Source organism: Phyllopteryx taeniolatus, chromosome 21, assembly GCF_024500385.1.
Source record: "Phyllopteryx taeniolatus isolate TA_2022b chromosome 21, UOR_Ptae_1.2, whole genome shotgun sequence".
Lineage (NCBI taxonomy): Eukaryota > Metazoa > Chordata > Actinopteri > Syngnathiformes > Syngnathidae > Phyllopteryx > Phyllopteryx taeniolatus.
The window spans coordinates 16,319,619-16,332,262 of NC_084522.1; positions in this window are offsets into that span (position 1 = coordinate 16,319,619).

Below are 12,644 nucleotides of genomic sequence, written 5' to 3' on the forward strand. Positions count from 1 at the left end.
ACTAGGGTCGTGGGCGTGCTGGAGCCTATCCCAGCTGTCATCGGGCAGGAGGTACACCCTGAACTGGTTGGTATTCTGTTTTTATTTATGTTTAACACAACGGCCGAACTTAATTGGAATTGGGGTTGTATTTAGGACCTAAACCATTTAGTGATTTATAGACCAGTAGCAGAACTTTAAAATCTAAAGCTGACTGGGAAGCCAGTGAAAATACTTTAGAATTTAGAGTAATATGTTTTGACCTTGCCCTGCGATTGTCCGGCAACCAGTTCAGGGTGTACCCCGCCTCCTGCCCGATGACAGCTGGGATAGGCTCCAGCACGCCCGCGACCCTAGTGAGGAGAAGCGGCTCAGAAAATGGATGGTTGGATGGAGTTTTTGACCTGGCGGCACGATGGGCGACTGGTTAGAGCGTCAGCCTCACAGTTCTGAGGACCGAGGTTCAAATCCCGGCCCCGCCTGTGTGGATTTTGTATGTTCTCCCCGTGCCTGCGTGGGTTTTTTCCGGGCACTCTGGTTTCCTCCCATATCCCAAAAACATGCATGCTAGGTTAATTGGGGACTCTAAATTGCCCGTAGGTGTGAATGTGAGTGCGAATGGTTGTTTGTTTGTATGTGCCCTGCGATTGACTGGCAACCAGTTCAGGGTGTACCCCGCCTCCTGCCCGAAGATTGCTGGGATAGGCTCCAGCACTCCCATGACCCTTGTGAGGAGAAGCGGCTTGGAAAATGGATGACTGTTGGAAGTCAGGTCAGAATCGATCAGTACACCAAGGTTTCGGACTTGGTCTTTGGTTTTTAAAGGGAGTTACTCCAGGTATTTACTAACAGCAATCTTCTTTTCTTTATTGCCAAAAAGAATTATCTCAGTTTTGTTGTGGTTTAATTGAACAAATGTTTTGGCTCATCCAGTTATTTATCTGTTTTAGACAGTGACACAACATCGCAATTGAACTGTAGTCATCTGGAGACACTGCTAGATATAACTGTGCTATCTGCATAGTTATGATAGTCAAAAATAAAGTTCTGAAGAATTTGACCCAAGGGTAGCATATACAGGTTGAACAGGAGGTGTCCAAGAACAGACCCTTGAAGGACCCCATACGTCATTGCCATTGGATGAGACTGAACACTTCCAACGGTTACAAAATAACTCCTTTCCTCCAGGTAGGACCTGAAACAATTAAGGACTGTTCCATTTAGTCCTACCCACGTTTCCAACCTGCTCATATATAGTATATTATGATCTACCATATCAAAAGCCGCACTTAGATCCAACAAGACCAGAATTGACACCTTTCACGAGTCATATTCATCCGTATATCATTTAGCACTTTGATAAGAACAGATTATGTACTGTGATGAGTCCGAAAACCTGATTGGAATTTGTCAAAAAGTCCATTTAAGTTCAAGACATTGCTGAGTTGATTAAAAATAACTTTCTCAACAATCTTGATGGGTCTATAGCTTGCTAGCATGGAAACGTCCAGCGTTCTATTTTTTTAGAAGAGGCTTAATGGCAGCTACTTTAAGCGCTTTAGGAAACTCGCCTGACTGAAGTGAGCAATTGATTATTTGCTGCAAATCAGCTAGCACAGACTTCACAATAGCTTTGAAAAAACTCAGATCGTATTGAGTCTAGACAACTCGCTGATGGTTTCAGCTGCTCTCTACAGTTTTTTGGTCAACTTTATAAAATTCTGACATGGTAATAGAGTTTTTCCTGGGTGGCTTCAGATGTAGTATCAATTTATCATTTTGCTCATTTGATTGCTGATATTTAACCTGATGGATTTTATTTTTTCACTGAACAAAAACAAGCAAATTCATTGCATTTATCTCCTGTTAGGAGTTCTGGAGCTATCTTTTTTTTGGGAAGGGGGTGGTTTCGAGGTCTTTACCATCATTGTGCGCCTCCACGGTGTTCTCGGTCGCCTCAAGATTGTCTTCGTTTTAATAGGAGCGACAGCATTCATAACATTTGAGATATTCCAGGTGAAATTATCCAAAAGTTCATCAACCGTCTCAGCATTCACAGTTTGTGGCACAGCTATGGTCTCCATAAACCTCGTGGTGTTACTCCCATTTATGGACCTTTTCTTAATAGACACAGAGGATGAACTGAACTTTGAACTTTTGGAATAATCTGTAATTTAAAAAAAATACACAAAAATGGTCAGAAGTAGCCATATCCTTTATGTCAACTGATAGAATTTAAACACACACGAACGATAAGGATTAACGTCCTTATTACGGCAACAGTTCAGCATCGCTTGGCGCAATGCATGCTGGGAACCGCGCGGCTTCACTGTCGCGACAATACTTAACAAAAACATTTTCAACTCTGAATAAAGATGCTTGGTTGAAGCTTTCAAATAAAACTAAGTGGGGGTGTGGGCTTTTGTTAAGTTTTCAAAATATGTTCTATTTAAATATGAATAAATGTTAAGATAAAATCAATTCAGTGAAAGTTCATTAACAAGATTGCATTAATCAAAACATTTATCAGCTCTTAGGGTTAAGGGTAAATTGCTTTGCTAAATTACTAAATTACTGTTATTAATTTCTCATAAAGTACACGCAAAACTGGTCATCATTTGATGTTGAGGCAGTGTTGTCTGTATCTGCTGAATGTAACTTATAAAGTAAATTGTAATTTAACTTAGTTCTTCAACTTAATACAATTAATTCACTTTGAAAGTCAAATCATCAGAAAAGCAACAAAGTTACATTTTCAAGGTAACTGTGACAAATCCTGTGGGCGTGTCCACCGAATTCGCTGGCACCTGTGTTTTGGCAAATCAAGATAAGTAAGCAAGCAAACGTACGTAGATGTGCTTACCTCTCCTGGCATAGGGTTTGACCTCAGTGGTGGGTCCAAGCGACCGGCCATGTAATGTACACTATATTTGTTCAACCTGCCTTTTAGTCCCCTGACAGGATCACTTGTCACACATTAACATTCTGAACAGCTGGAAACCAGATCCCAGAGCCACACCTTCGGGCAATTGCCCTGCTATCGACATTGCTTCTTAGCATGTCCTGCATTTGTTTTGGTGAGAAAGTAACAGGTCAGACGTATTTGAATTGATAAGGCAATAAATTCATGCTGCATTAGCTTCAATAAGTCAATATTTCAAATAATATAGATGGAAATAAAACAGGTTGGCCTGGGTGCTGGTGATGGTTTCTGGTCATCATTGCCATTGTGAGTGGAGGGGGCCAGGCCAACCTTCCCCAGTGTGCTGCCTCAGCAACTCTGTACACCAGTTGACTAACATGCATGTGCTATGGTGTTCATTCACTGATAACTTCGATAGACACGCCTAATTGCTTGCGCTGCGCCCACTAATAACAACACGTGATATCCTAACATATCAACTCAAAGGTTCTTACAGGTGATGACACACTAAAATGAATCCCACCGCACCACTCGTCAGTAGCACTGCCTTGCTCATTTCCCACATCCTGTCCTGTCCTGCCCGTTTCTGTCCTCTCTCATCTCGGTCTCTTGGTTCATTATTGGCTGTCCTCACTAGTTGTCCTAACCCCACACAAATAAGAACACGATTTCACTGTTGCAACATTACTTGTGCTTGAATTTCTAGACTAACTAATGTTCTGCTGTGGTTCGCACCCTTATTCCCCTTGTCCACTCTGTCCACTCTGCCTGTCCCCGAAATCCTTTTCTGTCCGTCAGCATTTTCAATAAACATCAGAATAATAAAATAAGCAGAGGGAGTACTTGTAAGGGGCTCAGGGCTGATCCCTGATGCAGTCCCACGTCCACCTTAAATTCCTCTGTCACACCGACAGCACACCTCACCGCTGTTCTGCTGCCCTCGTACATGTCCTGTATTATTCTAACATACTTCTCTGCCACTCCAGACTTCCGCATGCAGTACCACAGTTCCTCTCTGGGTACTCTGTCATAGGCTTTCTCTAGATCTACAAAGACACAATGTAGCTCCTTCTGACCTTCTCTGTACTTTTCCATCAACATCCTCAAGGCAAATAATGCATCTGTGGTACTCTTTCTAGGCATGAAACCATACTGTTGCTCGCAAATACTCACTTCTGTCCTGAGTCTAGCCTCCACTACTCTTTCCCATAACTTCAAATTAAACTTTTTGCATATGCCGCTCACAAAATGAATTGCGTGGCAATTTATCCCGTTTGGCAGACGCAATCCTGCGCCCGATTAGTAGATCAGCTTTCACATCTGTTTGCATGCCCAATCAAACCACATTAGTTAATCTGCAGCATATTTGTGTTTGTTATTAGGCTACTTTTGTTTGTTAATTCAATAACCATTGTGTTCTTCTTTCTTTAATCGAAGGGGACCAACAATTTTGCCCGTGTGTGTAAATCCGATTGCTTATTTGATGAAGAAAAAGGTAGGCGTTGGTGTTTTCTTCAGTATTCAATACAGCACCGTGTTTAATTTTAGATTTTGTATCTTTACTTACACCTAAGGTGAGCAAAGGTGGGTAGTATTGTTACCTGGTTACATTAAGCTAAAATGCAACATACATTTCACTTTTACATCAGGAACACTTCAGAAAACCAATGTCAGTAAATACAGCTCGGCGCTACATCCGTAAGTGCAACTTGAAACTCTACTATGCAAAGCAAAAGCCATTTATCAACAACACCCAGAAACGCCGCCGAATTCTCTGGGCCCGAACTGATCTAAGATGGACCGATACAAAGTGGAAAAGTGCTCTGTGGTCCGATGAATCCACATTTCAAATTGTTTTTGGAAATTGTCGACGTCGTGTCCTCCGGGGTCAAAGAGGAAAAGAACCATCCGGACTGTTATGGACGCAAACTTCAAAAGCCAGCATCTGTGATGGTATGGGGCTGTGTTAGTGCCAATGGCATGGGTAACTTACACATCTGTGAAGGCACCATTAATGCTGAAAGGTACATACAGGTTTTGGAGAGACAAATGCTGCCATCCAAGCTACGTCTTTTTCATGGAAACCCCTGCTTATTTCAGCAAGACAATGCCAAACCACATTCTGCACGTGTTACAACAGCGTGGCTTCGTAGTAAAAGTGTGCAGGTACTAGACTGGCCTGCCTGCAGTCCAGACCTGTCTCCCATTGAAAATGTGTGGCGCATTATGAAGCGCAAAATACGACAACGGAGACCCCGGACTGGTGAACAGCTGAAGCTGTACATCAAGCAAGAATGGGAAAGAATTCCACCTACAAAGCTTCAGCAATTAGTGTCCTCGGTTCCCAAACGTTTATTGAATGTCGTTAAAAGAAAAGGTGATGTAACACAGTGGTAAACATGACCCTGTTCCAGCTTTTTTGGATCGTGTTGCAGCCATAAAATTTTAAGTCAATGATTATTTGCTAAAAACAATAAAGTTGATCAGTTTGAACATGAAATATCTTGTCTTTGTAGTGTATTCAATTAAATATAGGTTGAACATGATTTGCAAATCATTGTATTCTGTTTTTATTTATGTTTAACACAACGTCCCAACTTCATTGGAATTGGGGTTGTACGTTCATCTTGCCTGACTGAGAATGTCCCCATTTCACCCTACAAGAACTCCACTTTAAACTTTTGGTGTTGCTTTCACGAGTGTAAATGAATAAAAAATAAATAAAAATTCCCGCCATTTTTTGTGGCTGTATTTGCCTTCATTTAAGATATACAGTATTGTAAAGATATTATTTTTTTTTAATTGTTTCAGTTAAAGTGATATTGTTGGGCTGCGATTGGCTGGCAACCAGTTCAGGGTGTACCCCGCCTCCTGCCCGATGATAGCTGGGATAGGCTCCAGCACGCCCGCGACCCTAGTGAGGAGAAGCGGCTCAGAAAATGGATGGATATTGTTGGGCAACGTCTGAATTTAAACATTGCCAATTTCTATGGACACCCTGAACAGCGACCCTGTATAGGCGTTTGATGACGTGCATACAGTATATAGTACTTTTTCACATTTATTAAATCATAAAACCATAGATTTTGTAAGGAATTTCTTAACGAGGCCCAGGAGCTGCCCAGCCAGCCTCCAGAAGGCAAAAAAAGTCCTGGAAGGAATTCCTTCTACCTGTTTTAAAAAGGCTCTAAGCAGATATCTGTGTTTTGTTTCTACATACATTAAATATGTTTGAAGATAAGTGCTGAAAACAAACACATAACAATATAGTGTTAAATTGTTGAGATAAAGGTTAAGCATCTTTTTGACCATTTGAATTTTCCTGATTTTGCGGGCGGGGCTAAAACACAGCCTCGTGACATCATGGGCCTGGGGCGTATACTTTGTAGCGCGGGTTCCCTCCCCCACTATATAAGGACAAAGTGATGTCGTTTCGTTGTACTATGCTGTTCAGTTGTGAGTTAGCTGTGCTTAGCTTCCACAAACAAGGCCCATTTACCACTCCGGCATGTAATTAGCAAGATAACGATGGCTACACCCCGAAAATGCGTCTTTGCTGGATGCCTCAATTTACAGAACAGCTCGGTGACATTTTTTAAGCTCCCAAAAAATGAAGAAATAAAAAAGCCATGGATTGACTTTTTTGAAGAAACACACAAATGGTGATCTGAACAGCAACACTACCACCCAAAACTTTACAACGGATAGTTTTGTAAACTTTCACCAGAGACAACATGGCTTCGTGGGTAACTTGATACAAGTGAATGAAAAAAAAGCGAGGGATTGACTTTTTGAAGACACACGCAGATGACGAGCTGAACATCAACTTAACTCTAGTAACTTGATACTAGTGAATGTGGAAGTGCCGACTGTCTAACTACCCTGGCTTCCTCCTACCGTCCCGCTGTGACATTATGTCACCAACAACGAGGGTAAGTTGACTTGCGCGCTGACACAATAACCATTCCATTTTGAAGTTGAGTCTCCTAATGTGATATTACATCGTATAATCTATCACCCCCTCAGTATGTTTGATTCCGTTTGTCGCAACCGTTATAATTCAAGTTTTGAAGCCTGATTTTATATATTTAGCGATTTTTAAATTTTTTTAATTATTCATTCAAATTTGGGAGGCTTGTTAACATTTTTTGGGCCTGCTCAGTCCCAGTTTAATGTTTGGTTGGTGATCTTGTCCCCATATAAAACCCTGATAAAATAAACTTGTCTTTAAATATTTATAAAAACAAGAAGGAATTAGAAAATTTCAAAGCTATGGTTGAATAGAAGACAGCGTGCTGGATTGTCTTCCTCTCGTGGGAGCCGGAAGACGAGTGAGAGTTCATTTCAGAAAACTCTTTGGACAAGCCTCTCCTTATAAAAACGGTTCTTGCCTGTTCTTAGCCTGAATGTTATCAGCATGTTTGTAGTGCAAGTGTGTGTGTGTTCATAACATAGTGTGGTCAGTTTCAACAAAAAAAAGCTAGTGGGTTCTGTAAGCAGCAGCATGGAAATATAACATAACTAATCGTGAAGAAAGAAGCGAGTTGACATGGGCAACAATAAATGCGAGAGTGTGGATATTTGTTAAAGAGGCTCACTCGCTCCATTCATTTAAACCTTCCAACTCGGTGCATAACGCACGCGAACATTTTGGCCACAAGCAACCCCCGCTTTCTCATCCACACGCACATTATAAATTATAAATATAGTGAAGTAGTGTTGTAAAAAAAAAAAAAATATATATATATATATATTTTAAATGTGGGATGTCCCGATCCGATAATGTGATTTTCAGCTGATCGTGATGGGGTGAAAAAGATTGGTTTTATCCATTTTCTGACTTACTGAAGGTTGTTACAAAGGTACAAGGTACATGGTACAAAGATCTTGCCAAACGGAACAGTAATATCTTTGTTTTACATTACAGATTGCAACAATTTGGTTTGTTTGAATCCTAATCTTTCTTTTTTGGCGATGTTGTGGGTCCGTATGGGACTGCCTCTGGGTCCCAGAACCTTACAGCCTACATCGTGTCATGACTGGGTCAGAGCAAAAGGCCCCAGGCAGTCTTTTTCCTACTAGCCAAGGGCAATCATGCTGCTTCTAATGATACATTAACTGTGGGATGTCAGGGAACATTAGGCCTTTTAAAACACATCTCCACAGACACACGGAAACACACAAACATGCACACACAGACTCACGTGCACACACATATCTGCAGTTTCCTTCAAGGCCAAAATACTTTGTGTAACCTTTGGAAGAAGCTAACTTTGTTGATATGTTGTTCATTGTTCCATAAAATAACTGTGCTTTTTCTTGTGCTGCATGAACATCATTGGCTCCGTGGTTCAGGCCTCTTTGTTTTTTGCCTAAAATAACTGCCACGTTCCCACAACGGAACTCAAAAACTGCTCTGCATTGTGGGACGTGGTGGCCATTTAGGCTTCGCAGTAACCACACTGAAAATAATGAATACTGTACCCGAAAAGGTTCAGAAATTGCACAGTGATTTGCTCGCGAACCCACTGTTATTTCATCATCATAAATTGTGTTATCGCCCATTTCTTATTCCACAGTATTTATTTTTCACCACACAATGATCAAAATACGGTTAATATAAGATCTTTCTGTGGGTGGAATGGATAGCTTGCATTTCCATTCATTTCAATAGCAAACATTACCTCGGTTTGCGAACGTTTCGCTTTGAGAATGGGGTCACAAATTCATAACCCGAGGTTCCACTGTGATACTTATCCCTAAAAATTCATAGTCATTTGTTTGTACTACAGAGATAGATAACATACTCTTAAATGAAGCACTGCAAGGTTTTTACCGTGAGGAAATATGACACAGTGGCTTCCTTCAGCAATTGATCATCTTAAGTAGTTTTGAAAAATCCAAAGTTAAGAAAGTGAAATTGAAAGCAGTCGTAGCATACCAAGTTGATGACATACATTCAGGAGGAAATCCATACCACTCTCTTTCTCCTTGGATTTATTTCCTGTCTGGACCCTCTGAGATCAAATAAAAAACTGAAAATATGTTTAAGTGGGAGGAGGGGCTGCCCCCCGTTTCTCTGCACACTGTACAAATTTCGCATATTACGCACATTCACATCTCATTCAGGGTGCCCAGTGCCCATGGCACTCCCTTTGGAACCGGTCGGGGCGCTCCAGTTGAGCTGGTTGACCGTCCTGGGTCTTAGGGAGTGGGTGGCGTCCCCCTGGCTGGACTCGCTGACTTGGTCCTTCCACCCTTCCTCGATGTGCTGGCTTAGCAACTCCGTACACCAGTTGACTAACATGCATGTGATATGCTGTTCATTCACTAACAAGTTCCATAGACACGCTATCGGCTTTAATTGCTTATGCTGGGACAATTAACAATAACACAGGTTACAGTATATTTAGATATCAACTCACATGTTCTTACAGGTGTTTAGACACTACAGTATATAAGCATCCCACTGTGCCACTCATCAGTGGCAATGCCCTGCTCATTTCCCACATCCTGTCCTGTCCTGTCCTGTCCTTTTCTGTCCGCTCTCATCTTGTTCTTTTGTTTAGTTATTGCTTTTCCTCACCAGGTGTTCACCCCCATTCACAGATAAGAACACGATTTGAATGTTGTAACGTACTTGTGGTCAAATATCTAGACTGTCTAACTATTGTTACTGCTGTGGTTCGCACCCCTATTCCCCTTGTCCGTTCTATCCCTTTGTCTGTTCCCTAAAACCCTTTGTCTGTCTGGCTGCATTTTCATTAAACATCAGAATAATTAAAAAATAAAAAATAAGCAGAGGGAGTATTTCAAACTCCCCTGTTGCACAGCGAAACTGTTTCAGCACAAAAGGCATATGGATCCGCAATTTTGCATGGCCATGCAGCTGAACAGGACAGGTTTAAAAAAAAAAAAAAGGAAAAAAAAGAAAATATGTTTAAGTGATTTTGTGGGTTGGCTTTCTGTTGAAGTTCTTTGAAGAGTTCCTTTTCCATTGTCACGGTTACTTGATTTTGACTTCTCATTTCTGAATGTTCCTGAAAACTGCAGACAGAAAGTTTCATCCATCCATCCATCCATTATCTGAGCCGCTTAGCCCCACAAGGGTCACGGGAGTGCTGGAGCCTATCCCAGCTATCATCGGGCAGGAGGCGGGGTAGACCCTGAACTGGTTGCCAACCAATCACAGGGCACATATAAACAAACAACCATTCACACCTACGTGCAATTTAGAGTCGTCAATCAACCAAGCATGCATGTTTTTGGGATGTGGGAGGAAGTCGGAGTGCCCGGAGAAAACCCACGCAGGCACGGGGAGAACATGCAATCTCCACACAGGCGGGGCCGGGGATTGAACCCCGGAACTCTGAGGCAGGTAACCAGTCGTCCACAGAAAGTTTCAGACTTTTAATAATAAACCATCTAACATCAGGATATTTCCTGGATCCTTGCAATAAGTTCCATATTCGTGAATGTGAAAAGTATGTGAGCTGAACAAGGGAATTTGCAAAGCTCTTCACAGATAATGAATTGCACATTTTCCTGTGCCTTTAAAATGTTCCTGAATGTGGGGAGAGTCTGTTTAGATGATGCTTATTAGCTTATCAGATTCCCCCCCGCCTGTCAGAACCAGGAAACACAAATTACTGTAACATATTAAGTGACAGTTAATTCACCTTCATTTTAGCATTTTTCCTCTCTTACATTTTTAGTGAACAGAGATGATATTTTTCTAGTCCAAAACAGTAAAAAAAAAATATATAAAATTGTAATGAAATGAAATATAGTAACTAACTGCTTCCATGTATCTTATGCACTCATCCCTGAATAACAAGCATGACAGAGAATACGTTTTGTGTCACGTGTTTGTGTTCCGGTTTTTGTCTTCCCCCAGTTTCACACACACCTGCTCCTGAGAGCATCTTCACCACCTGTGCCTCATTCACCCTAATTACCCCTTGCATTTAACCTCGTGTCTCATTCTTTCTCGTCGCCAGTTCGTTGTACCTTGTCGTCGCGTTCTAACATTCCTTGTTTCCACGTCAAAGTCTCACAGTAAGACTAGACCCTGTTCCGATTATCGACCTCGCCTTTTTGCCTCATGTTTTTGGATACTGTTGCCTTGTTTGGATTGCCTGTCTGTGGACCGACCTATGCCCGTATATCAAACCTCTCTTTTTTGATACTGTCCATTTGTTTTGGAGTTGGGCATTTTTGGGTCCTATCCTCTGTTCCGTTCATGACAGAACGAACTTGCCATAACATGGACCCAGCAGACTCAGACCTGGTGCGCAAAGCCCTTCAAGCACAGGGTCAATGCCTCTCGAAGCAGGATGAGCAGCTGCCCTCCACCTTCATCTAGAGGGACTATCAGAACATCAGGACAATATGATGAGACAGGTGGCCTCACAGTTTGAAGTTCTTATGAACATGATTCTAAAGAAGGAACCCGTTGGGACAACACCCGATACCGCCACGGTACCAACATTTCTATGTGAAGCAGTCACCATGCAGCCACCTGCCAACCTCCGCTGCTGTCTGCCCACAGCTCTCTCGACCGGAGAGGTTCTCTGGAGATTCTGGGAACATTAAGCCGTTCATCACTTTGAGCTGCAGGCAGCTGCCTTCCCCACCGAGTGGGCAAAAATTGCTTTCGTTATTCCCCACCTGACTGGTCGTGCGGAGGTGTGGGCTACTGGTGTATGGAGCCGCAATTCCGCCGCGTGTCATTCGTGGGCTTTTTTCGTAAAGACTATGGAGTACATTTTTCAGTTTTCCACACCAGATCGTGAGGCAGCTCGCTCCCTTGTCACCTTACAACAAGGCAAGCCCAGGGTTTCATATTATGCCTTTGAGTTTCACATTCTAGCAGCTGAGAGTCAGTGGAATAATAGGGCACTGCTCGATGCCTTTTTTCAAGGACTATTCCCCACCGTCAAGGATCATTTGGTCCCGCTAGACCTGCCGACCGACTTGGATAGTCTCATCGCCCTCGCCATAAGGATCGACAAGAGGCTTTTGGATCGCGAGCCGGACGGAGTTCGGCGGAGGGCCGCGTCACCGCGCACTTGGATGACGAGCCTCGGTGACCAGCCAAACCAAGGCAGATCCCCTGTTTCCGGTCTCAACCCACTGGCTAGCGTCACCACGGATGAACCCATGCAACTGGGCTGGTTCCATCTGTCCCCTGAGGAACGTCAATGCCGGCTGAGGGAAGGGCGGTGCTTCTACTGCGGGCAGTTGGGTCATTCCGTTCGCAACTGTCACGTCAAAGTTGCCGGTGCCGGTACCAAGGGCACTGAGAGATGAGTCTGAATTTCATTAAGGAAGACCCTGCCCGGGTTCTTCCTAATATGACACTATGCTCTCCTGATCAAGAAATTTGTACACCTGTATTAATTGACTTTGGTTCTGATGCAAACTTACTCAACTCCTTCCTCGTTAGACGTATGCACCTTAGAACCTTTCAAATAAAACGCCACCGCAACACCTATGCTGCAGATGGCATTTTTATGTGCAAGATCACTCACCGGACCCAAACACTCACATTGACATTTCCTGATTCTCACTCGGACCGCATTAGTTTTCATGTTTTTGACGCCATGAATCATGACCTTATTTTAGGGTACCCGTGGTTGAAATTACATAACCCCCACATTGACTGGTCCTCTGGGCAGGTTATGTCATGGGGCATCAATTGCGCCCAGAACTGTTTCAAGCCACCATGTGATGTTCAGGG